Source organism: Abramis brama (assembly GCF_963993115.1).
Source record: "Abramis brama genome assembly, chromosome: 21".
NCBI classification, from domain to species: domain Eukaryota; kingdom Metazoa; phylum Chordata; class Actinopteri; order Cypriniformes; family Leuciscidae; genus Abramis; species Abramis brama.
The window spans coordinates 20139515-20160488 of record NC_139983.1 but is presented as its reverse complement, the minus strand read 5'-3'; the positions used below and the strand labels follow the sequence as shown (position 1 = coordinate 20160488).

The window sequence follows — 20974 nt, the reverse complement described above, 5'->3', positions numbered from 1 at the left end:
TATAAAAAAAGGAAATGGAAAAAGGTACTTAGTTAAAAAATAATAATTTCACTGCAAAGAAGAATAAAATGTGTATCCAATTAAGGCTAAATCAAAAATCACTGCTTCTGTCTTGCAAGTTAGAACCAGTGCTATTCGCCAAACAGATTTTTTAATGTTGACCACTATACTCAAGGGTCTTTAACCTGCTGTCAACATTTAAAACATGTCCCATCAGGCTTCGCTCCTTTGTGGGTGACAAATGTCATTTGGATGGTGGCCCTTGTGTGACATTTGTCACGGCGGCTCCTCTGCACTGATTGCATTGGGGATCCCAGAACTGCCATGATCCAATCCCAAGACTTCATCTCTACAGCTCTGAAAATTACACCAGTAGAAAACCCTTAAGGGGAAAGTAAACATGTTTATGTGAGCTTATAATGATGTTCTATCATTATAAGTACGTTCAATATACGTTCAGATTATCTAGCCAATCAGTGCGAGAGGAGGCTTATATATAGAGCCGACACAGCTCTGTTCCATGACAGTTTTTCCACCCCAACTCCTCACTCCCGATTATTCCTATCCAAATACGCATATTTTATACTAATTACAGTATATGTAAGTGTGAACTACAAAAATATATAGGCCTATAAATACACAGACATACACACACACATATTTAATTATAGAAAGTATAGTTTTAGTTATTTTTAATTTATATTTAATTTATATCTATATGCGCACAATACTGGTGTTGCATCTTATAAAATTCCACCCATTAACAATGTTTATCCTTGTATACAAAATAAAACTTAAATATTAAAAAATTTCAGCAGTGAATGTTTCAGAAGGAACCACTGATGCTGCATGTCTCTTAGAACCGAGATAGCATCAACTTTCTCTCTACAACACGTCACCTTCAGTTGGCCTCAAAAGCAAACCTCAATCCATTCATGCAGGCATGTCAGCCAGCAGCGGAGGGGTTCAGAGATCGATGTTTGAGATGCATCTGTAATCTTCGCCTCACCGTGTGGGACAGATATGTCTCAGCAGAGTACAGAGCTGGATAGATTCAATTACAGGAGCAGCACTGAGGAAAAACAGCTGTCTGGCTAGCACGGCCCAAATCTGGTTAAAAACCATTAGACGGCACAACTGGAAAGGTCAATGATAGCATCAGAGAACGTCTCCTCTCTCTGACAGAGAAAAATGTATCATAGGAAGTGGTGTTGTCACGATACTGGAATTTCCAACTACGATACGATACCTTGAAAAATATCATTATTCGATACCATTTTCGATACTACGGGGAAAACTGCCATATATTCTGTCAAACAGATAATTGGTTGTTATCATTTTTTTTGATAATTTGGGTAATTTTGTTGCAACAAACAGCTTACACACAGAACAGTGAGGCTTTATTCGAATCATTGAGCTAAATTTACAACTAAACAGACAGTAGTAAAATAAGAAAATTAAACAAATTGCAAATGATAGCACAAATAAATAAAATAGAATAAAGAGACAAATGAAAGACATCTTTTCACATCAGTTTTTCAGGTGAGTCTAACAGTAGTTTCATGTAAGAAATACTACAGAAATTAATCACACAAAAAAAATAATACAGATTAATGCTTACAATTAAAGTTACAAAAGTTATTATGTCAAGAGTAAAGAATGTCTTTCTTTTGTCTTTTGTTCTCTGATTAACAGGACAGACAGCAGCAGGATTATTAGGCAGCTGTCACTTTAAGAGTTTAAGCACGGATCCAATGGAATGTTACATAACCGACTGTATTTACCTGAATACTCTGCAAGACAGGCATTTTGACATAATTTTGTGTGTATTTGACCGTTCAAGCGCATTTGGCCACGAAAAAGAAGTCAATACGATACTCGCGAGCTGTTTGAGAGGCAGCTGTGAGCACCACTTATACTGTATAGTTCATTGGAGCGTGCGCTTTTGGTGTGCGGGCGAAACTTGCGGGAATGATTCAATTGGAGCAAATTATACGAGTGACGGTGCATAATTTCTATGAATTAAAACCGTAAATTGACAGGAGATGGTTGTGTGTCAATTCGCCATCGGAGAGAAGTGAGAGTGAACGCGCAGTAACAGTGTATTGATACTGCAGAAAGGAGTATTGGAACGTTTCAAATATTTTCGTATCGATACATATCGAAATATCGATTTTTTTACAACACTTATAGGAAGAAAATATTTCTCCTTATTCCTTCAAGATTTAGCATATGTACTTCTCTGTATAACAGCTAAACAAGTCATGAATAGTTTGAAAATTATATAAAATTTAAAGATGCACCAATATTCAAATTCTGTCCCAAAACCAATTATACTTTCTACTATGCCAAAATAAATTAAAAACACTAACTCAAAAAAAAAAAAAAAATCATTTTAAATGTTACTGTTCACGTGAATTTAGGCATCACGGTATTATAATATACAGTATGGAAAATGGATATTCATTTGTTAAAGATTACATCTCCAAAAACAAAATCTGATCTAATGCACTGATCTAATACAACGCTTCCCAAAGAGCGCAAGCTCTGATCTTAGAGGTTTTATGAGGGCATCCCTAAACAAGACAACTAGTACCGGTGAGCAAAAAACTAAATCAAATCTCAAGGAAATAGAGAGAGCTTGAAGCAAGTGAAAGCAAAGCATGGTTGATGTCGCATGCACAAGCCACTGGCATCTCAGACTGCTGTAGGAAATCTGCCACTGTGAATACAACTAGCAGACGCATGTACTTACACATTTTTGACTTCAACTCATATCAGGATTTGAGCAAGTTCTTGCTTTAGAGGCCAAGCTTAACTCTCTCTTAACTCTATCTGTGCCAATTCAGCATAAAGTCTGGTTCAAAATGAATATTACCCTGAGACCCGAAAACTGTGTAAAGCCAGCCAATCGAATTGTATATTGAGATTTCAGACAGATTTTACCTTTTGTGTGTGCAGTATGCATCAGACGGTCAGTAAACTGACTGTGAGTGGTCAGATGCTGAGATTAGGGAATTGCAACTGACATAATATGTGCACTTTATTGTCCTTTATGACACAAACCTATATTTTCAAACAAAAATGGACAAAACTATATATATTGCTAGTACATTAAATATATATATTTAATAATATAAAATAAATATGTTTTTGATTAGTTTTGTCTGTGTAAATTTCCTTATATTTGGGCAATTTTATATATATATTTTTTAAAATAAATACATTTAAACTGAACAAAATGTATTGAAAAAAAAACTTAAAAAAAAACAAAATTTAAATTATTGTCCCTTGATGTAGATTTTGTAATATACAATACCGTTTCCAGAAAAGTTGGGCCATTTTGTAAAATGCAATAAAATCAAGATTCTGTGATTTGTTCATTTTACTTTAACGTTATTTAACTGACAAAAGTACAAACAAAAGATTTTCAATATTTTCACTGACCAACTTAATTGTATTTTGCAAATATAAACAAATTTTGACTTAAATGGCTACAAAACACTCCAAAAAGGTTGGGACAGAGGCATGTTTACCACTTTGTCACAACACCTTTCCTTTTAATTTCACTTTTTAATCATTTGAAAACTGACGATACTACTCTAATTCTTGCAGTTTTGCCCAGTCATGCCTGATACAAGACAGCTGCTCAACAGTCTGTGGTCATCGTTGTCTGATTCTCCTTTTCATGATGGGCCATACAGTACATTTTCAATAACCGACAGATCTGGACTGCAGGCTGGCCATTCAAGCACATCCACTCTATTGTGTAGATTGTCTAAGAAACCCCTCTGTTGTAGCTTGTGCAGAATGAGGCCTGGTATTGTCTTCCTTCCCAGGCAAGATGTAATCTTGATGGCAGTATATATCTCTGTGCAATTCCAATATACGTCTCCACGTCAGTGGTACCTTCACACATATGCAAGTCACCCATACCGCTTGCACTGATGCACCCCCATACCATGACAGCTTTTGCACCTGTCACTGATGAAAGTCTAGATGGTCCTCGTCTTTATGACTGAGAACTCGATGTCCGTTTTTTCCAAAAACAAGCTGAAATGTGGGCTCCTATTGACCACAGCACACATATCCACTATCTTTTAGACCATCTGAGATGAGCTTGGGCCCAGTGAACTTGGTGACATCTCTGCATAGAATTGATGTGCCCTCTCCTTGCGTAACAGAGATTCAAGTTGCATATCTTGATGCAGCGGCAGACTATGTTAAGTAACAACGGTTTTCCAAAGAACTCCCGAGCCCATGAGGCTATATTTAACATAGTAGCATGATGGTTCCTTATGCAATGCCGTCTAAGGGCTTGAAGGTCACACACATTCAACAGAGGTCTCCTGCCTTGCCCTACACAGACTAAGATTTCTCTAGATTCCCTGAATCTTTTCACAATATTATGTATGGTAAATGGTGAAAGAAAGACCTAAATACTTTGCAGTCTTGCATTGAGAAATGTGATTTTTTAATTGTTTGAAAAGTCTCTTATGACATTTGGCACAAATTGGTGATCAGTGAACCATCTTTGCTTGTAAAGACTGAGCCTTTGGTGGATGCTCCTTTTATACCCAAACACGATACCCTCACCCATTACCAAATCACCTGCAATTGTGGACTGTTTCAAAACAGTTTAACTTGGTTATTCTGCAGATCTTTTCACTTTTATTTTGCCTCTGTCCCAACTTTTTTGGACTGTGTTGCAGCCATCAAAACGTTTTTATATTTACAAAATACAAATAAGTTGATTGAGTACAATTAAGTTGACAATAGACATTTTTTACATGACTGCCCGCAATGGAGCACAACAGTAGGGTAAGAAGCAAACATCTCATTCTGTTTCTCCATAGAGAAATGTATTTTTTGTGAAAGATCAATGTTAGGTTGTTAAAGGGGTGGTTGATTATGATTTCACTTTTCTAACTTTAGTTAGTGTGTAATGTTGCTGTTTGAGCATAAACAACATCTGCAAAGTTACGACGCTCAAAGTTCAAAGCAAAGGGAGATATTTTCTTTTTTTTAAATTGCTTTTTAAGGACTACAACAAACGGCTGGTAGGGACTACACAACATTCCTCCCGGGTTAGTGACATCACCAACCCTAGAATTTACATAAACCCCGCCCCCTGAACAAGATTTATAGATTATCAAGACAGAATATGCTAATCAATGACTAGAAGATAACTACACATCAGCTACATAAATTCATCAACTAACCATTCAGAAATGTCCTGTTGCATTCTACATGTTGTCACTTCTTCTTGAGTCTCTCCATCATTGACTCTGTTGACATCATCTGACTCCAGTTTGAACATAAAAGGCAAAAAGGTTTTGAAAATTTCATTGCATGTTTGTGTGAGGTAATAGGACACAAGCTGTTGAAGCTCCGCCCTCTGTGCCGGGAGCAGCAGCTCATTTGCATTTAAAGGAACAGACACAAAACGGTGCGTTTTTGCTCACCCTCAAAAAGTGACAACTTTAACATGCTATATAAAAATATCTGTGGGGAATTTTGAGCTAAAACTTCACATACACACTCTGGGGACATCAAAGACATATTTTACATCTTGTGAAAAGGGCATCATACCACCCCTTTAAATAAAGGTTAACAAATACCACATTCTTTATTGCATTTTACAAAATGTCCCAATGTTTCTGGAAATGAGATTATATTTTGGCATTTGAAGTTTTAAACAAAACTATATTTTCAAAAAATATATTTGCTTAAGCCATGTCGTTTATAGCATTTATTTTGTCCAGAAAAACAAAAACAAAATTGATGCATGGGGTAATAGGTCTTGCGGAATACTAGTACAAAAAAGTACCACAAATGTAAAATAGCCTGATAATATTATGCAAATTTCGGCACCTGACTACATTGTGCTGCTATTTAGAACAGTTCTGCAGTTCAAAGAGTGTAACATAAAGCATGAAAGCTAAGGTAACATTTAGGGGTGTAATAATGCATTAATGGATCGAAGCAGTACATTTAACAAGCCAGTCCTATTAAGAACATAAATGTAAATGTGCTGTCAATTCAAATGAACAAAAAAAAAGTTCCGTTTAGCAGTTTTTAAAAAGTAAATAATGTGCTCAAAACAAGAGGTCAGAGTGGCTGCAGTGCATTACATATACCTTTTTCAGCTAAGAGAGACTTTCAGTGACATTTTACAGAGGTGACTTTGCTTCTACTCAGCTCTGTTTTGCACCTTTAATGATCTGTGAATGTTCTCTACCGCTACTGAATTCACATCCCTATTCCAGAGATACTCCAATCTTCTCATTTTTATTCTCTTTATGCTTTATGTGTAATGCATGGTAACTTTCTGACTCTAAAACTGCAGGAAATGAATGCAAGTTGCACATAAGGTGAACCTACAATACAATATACTTTGTGTACTGTATGCATATTGCACAATATTAAAACTGATATTCAAACACATCTCTCTCTCTGACCTTACACAGTCATGCTGTGACATTCATGCATCTATGCAGATATATCTGCAAGTTTTTTCTAGTTTTAAGGACTATTCTAAACAAACAGAAAGAAATGTAAGCAATCACACCTTCTCATCATATATTGTTTTGATGGTAGCAACAGCATTTATCAGGTGCATCTTAACTCTTTATATCATGTTATATTTCATATACTGCACTCACTTTGCATTGCCTACTATACTATCTATACATTTCAGATTTTCTGCATGTAATTTGCCAAACATTCCTTCAAATCTTTTAAATAAATCCATTATTCATATTTTTACTCATTGTCTACTTGATTTTACATGGATCAGTAAGACTGCTCAACAGGAGTGCAGAGATTGAGAGATTTTCCAGAGACAAAGCACTATGCAGTTAAAAGCTGGTACAGAACATAAACCTCTTAAATAGATTAGTAAAAGTCAAGGTTTGCTGTAAAAGCTATAAAACTGGCCTATAAGACAAAACTCAATCTATGAGCACATGAGTTTATGGTCAGATGTATCCCTGAACTTGATTTTAGTCCCCAGTTGGTATTTGGCAGACATCTTGTCCATCTCCCCTCTAATCAATGTAAATGGATTTTTAAAATAAAAAATCTATGCTGCCCAATTCAGTGTGAGTTGATGTATCTCCTCACAGAGGGACTGTGCATTAGTGTATAATACCATTACAGACAGCTGTGGGGCAAAAGCAGACTGGTGGGACCTGCTTAGATATCATGTGAGGACAGGGCAGAAACCAGACCACTATCCGCCTCCTTATTACTGTCTGCATGATGACTAACGAGAATGCCAGATTTTATCCTCATCACTGGGGTTTATGGGGTTTCACCGAGTTATGACAAGACACTAATGTCCATTACTGCCTACTGTCCACTGAAGAACACTGGACATTTGACAGTCTACACTCTCAGAAAAAAAGGATCAGTTAGGTTCTACTGTATATAGAAACCTATACATTTTAAAGAAGCCTTTATGGCAAAAAGGTTCTATTTAAGGTTCTTTTTAATGTTTAAAGGGTTATTTCAATGTCTACAAGCTGTTTAATTCATAGAAATGAATTGAAACAAATGAATTAAAACTAAATCTGTAAAATCTGTCATAGGCCATGTATTAAAACGTTTCATTCCTGAATGAATAAATGAAGACTTCAGATGCAAAAGCCTCTAAGTGCCATCTGAAATTTTCTTCTAAAATGAGTATTTTTATCAAGCTTCTATATTTAAGTTCAGTAATTTCACTTTAATGACAATTAATAGGTCATTTTCATTGCCATTAAAGTGAAATAAGTGAACATAAACACACAAGCTTGATAAAAATGATCATTCTAGAAGGAAATTTCTGATGGCACTTAGAGGCTTTTGCATCTGAAGTCTTCAAATGTATTTTGTACAAATCGCATGAGCCAATGATTTAAAGACTCACACATTATGGAATATGTAAGTTTCGCCGCTAGAGGTCGCTTATTCAAAACAATAACAAAGGTTTAGCTTGATGACGCCATGAATGAGCATGGAATCATGAACCTCCATTGTCCATAAAAAGCAATCTGATGGGAGTCGAGGCAGAAATCATGTTCATGGATGAGCTAATGTATTCAAGTTTTATTACCATACTGTTGTATGAAGTAGGACGGGCCGAGAGTGGAACTTGACCGGTGGAGCGAATGCTAATGAGAGACACCTGCGTGACAAGTCGGCCTCGAGTCCCATGGAGGAGCTCCAGAAGGATATACAGTAAGAAGGAATGATGGCAGTGAAGGGTCGAGAGAGGACCAGGTATCGGACATTTTACGTTGCTGTTTTTATTATGCTTATATGCCGTAGTTGTATGCTTTTGTTACGTTGTTTATGTCTATTGCAATTAAAGTTATGTTTAATGTTTAATTCAAAATGCTGCCTCCTTCTTCCCTGAACTTGAACTTTGTTCCAGTTACGTTTGATCACTTAAATTCACATTATTTTAACTCATTCTAATGAAATAGCCACGAGTGCTGAATTACTCATACAGGTCAATTTATTAGACAAATTAAAATTGTGGGGTAACACAGCACTGTTTTACTTGGTCAAAAGATTAATACTAAAATACATTAGAGTGTGTTGAAATTTATGTTATAACATTACTTTGTGCGTTAGCTCGGTGGCTGGTATGATACACTTGTTGCACATTGCAGTAAGCTAGATCGATAGAATATTATATTAATAAAAGATAGATGACTTGTGTTGCTAATTGGGGCGCAGATCATTTTAAAATATATTGTACAGTGGAGAAAATGCTGTATTACTAGCTCTTTTTGATTATGCCATGTTATCTTAGGCATGGTACACATGTTACTTGCAGTAAATAAAAGAAAACAAGAGATTCAAACAATAAGACTAACCGTGTTGCGCTAGTATATAACAATGATTAGATTTCTGTCAATAAAGTTATCCAAACAATTGCTTACCTGTCTAATAAAACACATAATATATTAAAGCATCTCTGGTGTTTCCATGGTTTTTACGAAAGTAGGACCGGAAATCAAAGGTAACACAGATCCGACGTCATTGACAAGCGACGCAATGACACGGGCCGTTACACTAGTTAAAATTGTGAATTTATCTGGATTTAAACATTGTTGGAAACATTTGGGATAATATAAGTACACAATTGAACAAAATATATAACACTGTGCTATTGGTTTTGGGATATTTTAATGCAAAAATTTTACATATTGTGCCTTTAAAACAGTCCTGTTTCAATTCTGAATGAATAAATGTTTTGTACAAACCTGTTGCGCAAATGATTCAATGACTTACTCATTAAACAGTCACATGTTTCATTGTTGTTGCATGAATTGGTAATATAAATGACTTATGAAAACATCTGTCCGGTGGCACATACGGTACATGAAAATCATCCGAACCGTTCGGTTCACTTGTCTCGGTTCGGTGCGTGTGTCGCACGGTTCCACGCATGCGCAATGTAGCCTCGTGCCCGTGCTAATACAATGCTAAATCATAAATCAGATGTATGTAGAATAACATTATGATGTCCAGCATTCGATTTAAATAGTGCACTGGGTTTACTTAGACATTTAATGAGATCTACTCCACTATATGTTGTTTTTTCACGTGAATAAATACATAGATCGACTGTTTCACGTATGTAATTTAATGGTCCAGTGGCAGAACTTTTGCCAAGCATGTCAGTTCTAATCCGCACTCGTATATATATTTTTTCTTTTTCATCAAAACCGATATGTTTATCAGTGGTTGTATATCAAGCAGGGACAGATTTGTGTGAATTTTTTTTTGTGATTTCACCGGAAAGAATAGAGAGTCTCCACAACGGAAGGAAGCGCGCGTCCGAGTGAAGACTGTGCGGCGTGCGCGCGAGCCACAAGAGAACACTGTATCAGCGCCACTGATCGCAGCGGCAACGAGCACTTTGATCACTTGATTAAAAAAAACACATTTCAGCACTAGATTGCTTCTTATTTAACAAACGAACGAAAAGAATACTTTGCTAGTTAACTGGAGATGCTTTATTTATTTGTATTGGTACATCCGCGCCGCGAGATGTTTCAAAAGTGGTGGGGACAATATCGACCCTGGCATGTCCCACCCGCAAATTACGCCTATGATGATGAGACACGAGGAGAAATTGACAAAGAACTGTCCAACACAGCCCACATAGCCATTACAGATGGATGGACCTCCAGGGCCACTGAAAGTTTCCTCACGGTAACCGCTCACTACCTCACTATATTACTTCGAAATGGGAAATGAGAAATTGCGTTTTGCAAACACGCCCCATTTATTAAATAAATAAATTAATAATTAGATAGGCCTAATTAAGCTATAGCCTATATCATATGCTGAAGTAAATTTTTGGAGTGTTAAAGATTAAAAGAAAAAATAACAACAAGAACCGTACAGAACCGAAAACCGTGACCCTAAAACCGTGATATGAACCGAACCGTGGGTTTTGTGAACCGTGCCACCCCTAGTCACCACCTAGGTGTAACAGGTATAGAAATTATACTGTTAAAATGTATGTTATGTTAAGTAGAATTCACACAAAATTGTTCATTTAGATATACCTGATGTAGCTGCCTGATCAAAATAAGTGCTTTCCCCCTTTAATTGTTGTGATGTCATGAGCCAACATAATTTCCTGTTCTGTCTTTTCCTCCTCCCTTTTGTTTTGTAACTGAATGGGAGAGGTAAGTTTAATTTGTTGTCTGATAATCTCATTTAATCCTTATTGTAATTATTGCTTTCATATATATATATTCACCCCAATTTATGTGTATAAGGCTATTTTACTCACATGTGTGATTATTTTTGTCATTTTACCCTTTTTTAGTTATATTTTTGTCTTCTGCTGAATATGTGGAAATGAGAGCACATGGTGACAAATGCACATCATATTTATTTTATAGAGAACGTTAAGGACAATTCATTCAAAGAGGCTGCTTATTTGTTCTTTTATACCAGGTATGTTTTCTCTGTTGTATTTTCTTGTTTTTTTCTTTACTCAATTTATGTTTCATGCTCCTTTTTGTCCCTTTTGCATTGTAACTGAATGGGAGACAGAACGTTAAGGGCAATTCATTCAAAGAGGCTGTTTATTTGTTCTTTTATATCAGGAATAAAAGATCCAGTGAAACTGCCACCTGCTGTCCCGTGTCTAACTCCACAAATCTACACAACACAGAATAAATGTATCATAAATGGTGTCGCTGGCCGCGCATCACGCTTGACATCGTGAGCCACCAGTTACATGTGGTGCCGTGACCCAGATGGGAGTGAGGTTTAGGGAGTGAGTGTAACTGTCATAGGCCAGTAAGAGCTGTGTATGTAAACCTCACTCCCCTGATCTCAAGAGGCGCTATAGCAACTGACGCTAGAGAATGTGTTCTTTAGCCTCCTTGTTAGAGCGCCCGCTGACCGCGGTTTGAATCCCGCTCGGAGTGGGTTGAGTAGGACCAGTTACACAGGCACAACCTGCAAAAAGAGTCTAAAAAATCCCAACCAGATTGAAAAACCTAATAGAGGATCACGGTCCGGGTCTGGACCCTGGTGAGATATAACCACAACAGTAGCACAATTTTGACCAATTCTACAGTTTAAATTGAGCAGCGCATCAAAACAACAGAGTGGTACTCACCACAAACGCTCAGAGTCATTTATGGTAATGATCCTTAGGCGCTATATTCTCTAATATTTTTATCAAGAGCCAAACACGCTTCATTCAAGCCCTTTCCGTTCCATGCACGTTATTGCTTCTCTCTCCTGCCACATTAAAAGATGCAGATGACAGGGTTTTTTAACAGTATCAAAAACACAGTGAACTGCAAAACAGATTAGCCTTATACTTTTGATAAAACACTGCAATGAGAATGCAGCAAATACAAATATTTTTATCTGTCATACATACAGTATATGACCGGTCAAGTAAACAAGTTTTTTGACAAGACTTTTTTTTTTTCCCATCTACACCACATTTAGCATTTCATAATAAACAATATTATAATTGGGAAAAGTATTTGTAGATGGCAAGGAAAGACAATTTAAACTTTAAAATAACTAACTTTGTTTTCTGCTCATGATTATAAAAATAGAGTACTTTAAACTTTAATTGAATACCACACATACACCGCAATGCTAATTAAATTAACTGTTGTAAAAAAGTTTTTGATCATACTAAACAGTTAATAATATTAGTTTTCATTGCATTTAATGTCTGTGTTTGCATTATACTGTATGTCCTTTTTTTAAAGACAGAAAAGTCCATATCGGGAAGAAGTTAGTGTCAAGTCTTGAGTGCCATCTTGTTTTCCTGCCAATAAATTCAATAAAGGGCCCTGTGGTTCACGCGCACAGAGAGTGTGAACCAGCTCTGGAGCTGGGTCAGGATAAAAACCTTGTTTACAGTGAAGACACACGTCTCCCCTGGCAACACAGCGGGCAAGAATTCTGCCAGCACAACAAAAAAGCAAAGTGATGAGACACTTAAAGATCTCATAAATTAAAAAGAAGAAAAAAAATAAGAGGAAAAGGGAATCTTTCATGGCTTTAATTGAGCTCTCTCTCACACACACACACACACACACAAACCCACGACGCCACACAACCCCTCCTTCTGAGTACTTGCTTCTCAATATTCTAAAATCACTCGAGCAGAAGGATCTGTGAAATCTAGTTGGACTCTTGTGAATCGATTTCAAACATGATGCTCAGTGAAGTGAATAAACATTTTCCATACAGACATTAGCTGATGCTTCTCTCTCATACTGTATTTTATCACTGTCATGTAACAAAGGAAAACAATTTCCATCAGAGAACATTAAATAACTACAGCGAGAACCAGAAACATGTTCATTTGAATATTTAATTATTATGTAGCAGGTTTAATTTCCTTTCTGATTGCTCTCTGCAGTTTATCAGAAAGCACTCTGGTAACAGTAATGCTTAATGAACTACATTGAACTAACCTTGATCATTCAACAGCACAGCACTTCTAATGTTCAAGTTCACGTTCAAATTCAACAAGGTTATATACAAGAGAGTGGTCAGGAATGAGGGATGAAAATGTAATCAGAGTCTGTCATTCTAATTGGATTGTGGTGTGCAATTTAATGCAGAAACAATAAAGTCATAGGCTCTGTTTTATGTTTTGACTACATAATGAGGCTGGGTTGGTTTATATTTGCTGCATAACTGGATGAACAAATGGCACAAAGAAAACGGATACAGTTTGACCCAGATTAAGGTTGGATCGATAGCAAAACATTGGCTGTGATACAATACCAGCCTTTGTATCGATACTAAATCGGTCAAGTGATAGTAAAGACAAATGATATTACAAATGTTAAAAATTTTCAAATAAATGCTGTTCTTTGAAACGTTTTATAAATTTTATAAAAAAGATTAGGCAGAAGACACTTTTGTCACGATCCCCAGCTGGAGTTCCCTTGTTGTTTGCCTGTGTTTTGACCTTTACCTGTTTTTTGGATTACAATTGTGCTTTACCCTTTTAATAAATACTGCGTTTGGATCCTCAACCCGTCTGTTTCGGAGAAGTATGTCAGCTTTTCATCACTGATAATAAGAAATGGGTTTTTTTAGCACTAAATCAGTATATCAGAATGATCTCTGAAGGACATTTTTCAGTAGCAATTTTCAGTAGCTATTTCTTCGCCATCACAGGAACAAATTTCATTTTATAAAATATATAAATAGAAAGCAGTAATTATAAATTGTAATAATATTCAATATTACTGTTTTTACTTTTATTTGATGAAGATGAACGAATGTCTTACGGGTTTGGAACGACATGAGGGTGAGTAATAACAGAATTTTCATTTTTTGGGTGAACTAGGCTAATCCCTTTAACGTCAACCTTTATGCTTAATATGTGCCAAATGCTCACCAGAATGTAAGATACAGTATAGAGCTAAATGTTAATACTGCTAATGTTGACTGTGCATGTTCAGGTACCAAAATATGCAAAATTGTGATAACGTACTACTGAACATAGCACATACTTCTGCAGTTATAGATTTCTTCCAGCTGTTTAACTCTGACCAACGCAGGCTCTATGCCTCCAAAACGTCTCTGCTGCCACTTGGATAAAAAGCAGGTTTTGATGACTGTTTGGATTAAGATGTTGTTGCCTCTAGCTTGGCAAACTGTCATCCTGTATCTCATTCTCTATATGCTTTTAGAATTATCCAACTCTTCTTCAATATCATCTTTTACACTTTCCCTCCCTCTTTCCTGAGGAAAGGTATATAGGTAGGTAAATGCAATTTAAATGCAATTTATTATCAGGTTTTATTATACTGGTGCCCTTTATTTAAAGCCATATCACGTCAAAAAAAGAATTTATAAAATACTGATACATTTTCAGCCAAGCCCCATTTCCAACCTCCGACGCTGTATACTTTATTTACTGAGCTGAAGCCACATAACTTGTAAATGGCTGTCCATCTTTCTTAGCAGTTTTTTAAGTAAAAACACTTTGGTCACACTTTACATAATAATAATAATAACGAGAAGGCACCGCTAATAAAGTATGCGTCTAAAATCCACAATGAATCCACAATTCTGTACTCTGTAGGCTATTTGAGTCCTTGATACGGTTACGTTTACAACACAGACACAGTACGGTTATTTACGGAAGGGGCTAACTGCATTCTATAACCGAACTCACACCTAAATTTTCAGGCTCACAACCGCAGTCTTGGAAAACCCACGCTGTATGAACGGAACCAGACTGGACAACTGTACAGTGGGAGTGTAGGCTATGCTATGACGTAACGCTGCACAAACGCCGTGTGTTGCATGTTTTCGTGTGTGATGGCGAAAAAGCTGCTGTCGCTTAATGAAGATTTGACGGATGTACTTGGGGTAGGGGTAACGATAAAGGTTAAATCTTTACGGTCTGTCGGTTAAACTGATAATCATTATTTTGCTCACATTATAACCGCGATTAATCATATCATAGCCTATAGACCACAAAGAACTAAATTCTCGTCGTTGTGTTTTTTTCTGGTAAAACTTTTAAAAAGCTTATTCTCTCAAAAGCTAAAATGTGAGAAAGTGACATTTTTAATATTATTTTCCAATAATAAATAACTTTTGCTATGTATTGTAGCACAGAGGTTGCATAGGTGCATTAATTCACCATCCATGATCGAAAAAAGAAAACCATTAATCGTTTAAAAAAAACTCAGTTTTATCACTGTGTCTGATCTTAGCAGGTAAATATGTAGGCCTATGGCAATGTATAGCAGATAAATATGTGTGGAATATGGTGAATAAATGGTGAGTAAAGAAATATTACTCTTAGTGAAGCCTAACACAGCAAAATCATAATCACTGTCATGTTTCAACACCTCAATCACTAAAACAAATCCAGCACTAAATTCACATTAAAACAACATGCAAAACACAAAGTCTGAATAAGGAACCTCAGGTCAGATCAAAGGGAAGCACAGGATGATATAAAAAAATTGAAAAAGAAAGAAAGAAAAGAAAGTGATTAGTAAATGAAAGCAGATTAGCAGGTCTTCTGTTCAATTTGTTTGTGAATCAGTCACGTTAGCAGCGGTGATGCAGAGAGAGACACAGCCTCGTTTCTACTGAAGCACAGCCAGCTGTGATGATGCAAGCAGCGAGGAATCACAACACAATTGACCGCCAGCGGCTCAGCATCATGATGAATTTAAGCATTTAAGCATAAAAAGTGCATGTGCTTTCTGAACTCCCCACCGTGCCATTAGAGCCCACAAACACAGTCTGGGTTAAGTGTTAACTACCACACACACACAGTTCTGGAGATGAGGAACACACTCACCTTCGGTCTCACCACACAATGTGCACTGTGACTCTACAGAATAAAAAAAAGAGAGAGAGAGTGAACTTTGAGCAAACTTTTACATACCCAGAGTGATATGTTGATTGCATTATAGTGTGAGGACAATCTCCTTGTTGAACATTTAAAACCCTTAAAATTACATTTTTCATGATTGGGTGTCTTCGAGGGGTTGATTTATTTTTAGAGCTTGGTTTTAAATTTAAACAATTAGCAATATAGAGCACACTCGAAATCTGATATCATATCTTCATATAAATTAAATACATAACCCAAATTGCTGCATAAGTAAATGCATATTTTTGAAGTTTTCTGAATGTCCAAATATCATAAAAATATAAATGATTAAAACTATGATAATTTGAACAGTAAAATAATCATTTTTAATACAAATATTTAATTAGTAAGTTAGTGTGAGATTTGAGACCATGTGTGAAGAAAATAAATATATACTGTATAGCATATGCACATAACTGCATGCATATACTGTATTTCAGTGGACAAAATAAATAAAACTATAGAGAGAAAAAGTGTGTACCAAGACTGTTTTAAGTGCCCATAGCTGAAATAATAAACAAACACCCAATTATTCATACAGTAAGTAAGCATTATTCCATTAAATAATCAGTCTCACCTGCGTTAGGAAATCTCAGGATTTCCCTACTATTAAATCAGTCTGCATTCTTAAATGTATTCTCTTACCAGTATTTTGGTAAAATATTTTGTACTCCATAATCATTATTTTTGTGGCCTCAATGTGCAAAATCACAAACAAATACTTTTGGGTTCAATTACAATCTACTTACACAAGCTTGCACACACAAACACATATTTGCAGCCGAAATGCAAACAAAACATAATTAAAGCAAAACTCCAATATAAATGCATGCAATTTACAATATATGCAAAAGAACATTACAGTCTTTTCTTAAAAAAATTAAAGATTCTTAGCTACATAAATACATAAAATACAATTTTTTTTTTTTTTTTCAAGAAAACAGCTCTATTCATCTGTAAAACATGGGCTCTTCAAAAGAGTATGCCATAAAAAATTAAACACTATACAAATTCTGTCATGTAGCCTCTCAATTAAATTAAAAAGAACCACTATAGTATAAAAGACCTTGCGGCGCTACAGCAGAGATTTAAATAGCCATTCTGCTGTGTTGAATGGATGATTCAGTGAGTATATGATTAGTATTCATTCTATAGTCTATTTAAGCCATATTCCCATGCCGTTAATTAAGAAACAACTGACATTTGTTCATAATCATGTTGAGAGATGTGAACAGGCAACAAACTCAACAGACCAATCTTCTCTCCAAATATATACAATCCAGTCCAAACGTCATAAATTATGCCTAAACTGGTGACATGATTTAGTATCATTCCAAACACAAATGCCCAAAAATTACTTTGGCAAATGCAGTGAAAATCCATTTATTCCTTTCTGGGCCTTTATTGGCATGATGACTGGAGCTTTTAATTCCTGAAGTTATTAAACTCCCTCTCTGAAAGTGAACCAATACAACCTCAGTCTATACAGTGACACCACATAGGGTGAATTCAGGTTGATTGGGACACTTTTTCCCAGTCATCTCAATGGCAAAAAGTGTTCCACACAACCTGAATTCACCCTATTTGCCATGTTACTCCTCCACATTTTGAAAGAAGTTTAATTAGGACTTAACAGTAGCTAGAATTGGACGCCAAAACAATGTGCGCGAACTGGCTTAGCGTTTCAGTTCATTCCACAATGAAGCATTCCATAATTAACACCAGTATTTGCATATTAGCCTTGTGAGCTCACACTCTCTGCTTTAGCTGGCGTAGTGTTATAAGTGGGAGTGTCAGTGGTGATAATTAGCTTTTCTGTTCTGGTCTTTTTTCACAGGCACACAGAGGCTTTTCTTCAGCTTTGTGAGGAGACGGAGTGTTAATGCCCGATTATATCACTATAGAACGATTCAAAATACTATTTTTTGTGAACTCCTAATCTCATTTGATGAGGTCATGAGAAACAAATTGATTAACATGAGCAGAATCATGTACAGAGATAAACGAGTCAGCCTATAGTTAATAGAGGTCAGTTCAAAGATGATCAGTGCAGATACAATATATTGACAAGCTTCCTGGCTTGTGTAAACACACAGAAACGCACATACGTACGCCTGTTACTCTATTTAGATTACTATTGATTTCAGTTTCTGCACTCCAAAATAATCCCTCTTGTGCTTGGCTAACTGCTCCTGCAGGAGCTGACAAAGCACTTCTGTACTTTCAGATCGTATCAGACTTTATGAAGACTGTTAGCACTCAGTCTATCATAAGCACTCTGCTTGTAAGAGCTCTCGTTCCCCAAGAGTAAAACAGATAACAACACACCAAGTGTGCAAAAGGATGAGAGAATATACGACATTCAGATTAACAGCACGTGTATTAACGATTTTTTTACTTTAATACTTTTTAGACAAAATATTGCCATTACCTTGTCAAATTTTGCTCTGGCAACAATAATAGTTCCAAACATAGCGACGGTGAAATTAACAGTCGCACATCAAACAGCACAGTGGTGTTTTGTTCCTGAATAAATCCATTCAGTGGCTGCGTCCAAAATCGCATACTCTCTTGAGTAAGTACTTGTTTTGTCATTACTTCACTACCACTAAAAAAAGTATGTTCTATATAGAAGGAATGTGTGTAGTATGAATGTAGTCTGAACATTCACCATGTTATAATTTTCATTTGAATCATTTGAATCACTTTGAATCTCGCCAGTAGTAGTAGATCCGGGTACTTTTTGCCTATTCTTTTATGAGGACTGTGAATACTTCTTTTGTCACATCGGCCTACTGTTTTTCGCCTACTAAAACAGTAGTAGGGAAGTATGCAATTTTTCGATGCACCCAGTGACTCTTTAATGAATCAGCGTTGTTTCATGAATCGGTTGAGTGAATAAGTCAACGACTCACTCATAACTTGTTTTGTTTCTGAATGAATCAAGTGTTTTGAACGTAACCTGCAGAAAGTCACTTACTGTAATCTACAGTGTTAATGTATCTAGTTATATGCCACCCTTTCTTTCATCTCACATGATGAATTAATTTAATCCCAAATTAATTAACCCTGTCTAGGTTTATTTTGCAATCATCAGCTGCTTTATCCCTTACTGCAAAGTTTTAATTTTAAAGTACACCTGCATTTCTGCTCAAGCTGCAGACTCGGAAGCACAAGCATCTCATATTTACCTCAGTATTTCCTCTGGGGCAAAATATTCTAAATCAGCATGAAGACCCAACGTTAAGGATCCCAGTGGTGCCATTATCCGCTAGTCTGCAAGAGTAAATCATTCAAGGCACTTGACAATACAGTTCGATTTCAGAAGACCCAGTGTTCAATAAGGCTGAGCTCAGTATGGGACTACATTTAGAAAAATTGAGAGAGCAGTTTTGATAAAGCTGTCAACTCATTGACACAACAAGGGACATTCTGTCATATCATTACACCACTAGAGCTCCAGACAGAGGACTTGCCAGTTTCTTCAAGAGGGCGAAGCTGGAAAATCTGTACATCTGCTCTTAGCCTTTAACAGTGTTTTAACAGAGCTTATCTTTTTTTCCCATGCATGCAAAGTTATCTTAGTCTCTTTCATCGTTACTAAGCTGCTCTTATCAGATTAACGGCTGAACATTATGAATCTACTAATAAGCAAATTAGATAAAAACCTTGTTTTTTGTGCATTCAAATGGTACTTTTTCAGATTTTTATGGCATCATTTTATCCTTGAGAAAATGCTGTAAATATGTGTTTCTTCACAAACTTTGTCTCAGAGTTTGTTTTTTGTTGTTGTTTTTTTAATTGCATAACATTTTAATAGGAATTTAATTAAATAAATTATAACTATTATTCAATATTTTTCTTTTTATCAAGCGTAGCGTTAGTTCTGGCAGGTCATGTTAGTCAAGCTCGCATCAGCTGACTCTCAGCTGATCCACGTCCACCTATAGGAATACGACGCCTATCACAGCATCTACAGTATATATAAGCTCCTTCAGTATTATCAACATCTATCGCGTTTCTCCGGAGCTAATCACCCTCCTCCATCCCCAGCTCCTCCTCTCTTCAGTCAGGATTTGGCATTCTGATTCTGTCTTGTAAACTTTTACCATGTTTTCAGCATTTACTTTTGCTATTCTTCAAATGTCCTTTGAAGTAAAAATCAACATAATTTTTTTGTGCACCATTTGCAATCAAGCTGCAATTTTGTCAAATTATTAGTGTACAAATATTATGTAATTTTGTGTTTATTTAGGATATGTGTAATGTTAGCTATGCATTAGGAAGACAAAGCAAGATGCCGTTTTATTCCCTTTTTTTTTTAAAATGTCATTAACATCACAGAAAGCTGTTAAACACAATACATCGTTTAAGATGTTTCAGTTACTCTATTTTATTAAAGTTCTAATAATACAACAGACCATTAACCAATGTAAAATAATCAAATGAATAAAAAACTGATAAAAAAATTATAACAAATGAGATAAACCACACAAAGAAAAACAAATGTGATGAAACAGGTGTGATAATAATGACACTGTGGAAACAATATTCATGACATTCCGGGAAAAAAGGACCAAAATAAAAGATACATTAACATTGAAAACTATAGAGATTGGGTAAAGTGTTGTGGCGAGCAGGACGAGGCCGTGAGAGATACGAGACAAAACAAAGTATGAACCTCATCTCTTACATTAGAGCAGACTTGAGTTCTTGACTGGGCTGTTCCTCTTTTCCATTAACCATTTGCCTTAAAACATGGTGCGACAAGTACAGAACAAAATCATTACCTCTCACAGAAGACAGAACTACTAAAGTTCTAAAATTGAGAAGTGTGAGCGTGTGTATTTTGAAAGTGTGAAGGAAGGGTGTTAGACTGTTGATTATTTTTTGTTCTTTTATATTTTTCCACGTTCTCAGAGGCACAGAACAGACTTGTCATAAATTAACATCCAGCATCTTAAAATAAACTTGGAAAGATCACATAATACACAGAAGAGCACACACAGACAGGAAAACAGTTAATGTTCCTCTGCATATGACCTTTTGTGTACCCTGAATGTA

The 20974-nt window shown here is 36.0% G+C and overlaps 1 protein-coding gene across 1 annotated transcript in view; it reads right to left on the bottom strand.

The window, feature by feature from the left end:
• dlgap2a (discs, large homolog-associated protein 2a) overlaps positions 1 to 20974 on the bottom strand; it is a 115965-nt gene that overhangs the window by 61150 nt on the left and 33841 nt on the right. Inside the window, exon 2 of the mRNA XM_084097709.1 lies at positions 15836 to 15868. The gene's annotated coding sequence lies outside the window, so the exon portion shown is untranslated. The remainder of the gene's footprint in view (positions 1 to 15835; positions 15869 to 20974) is intronic.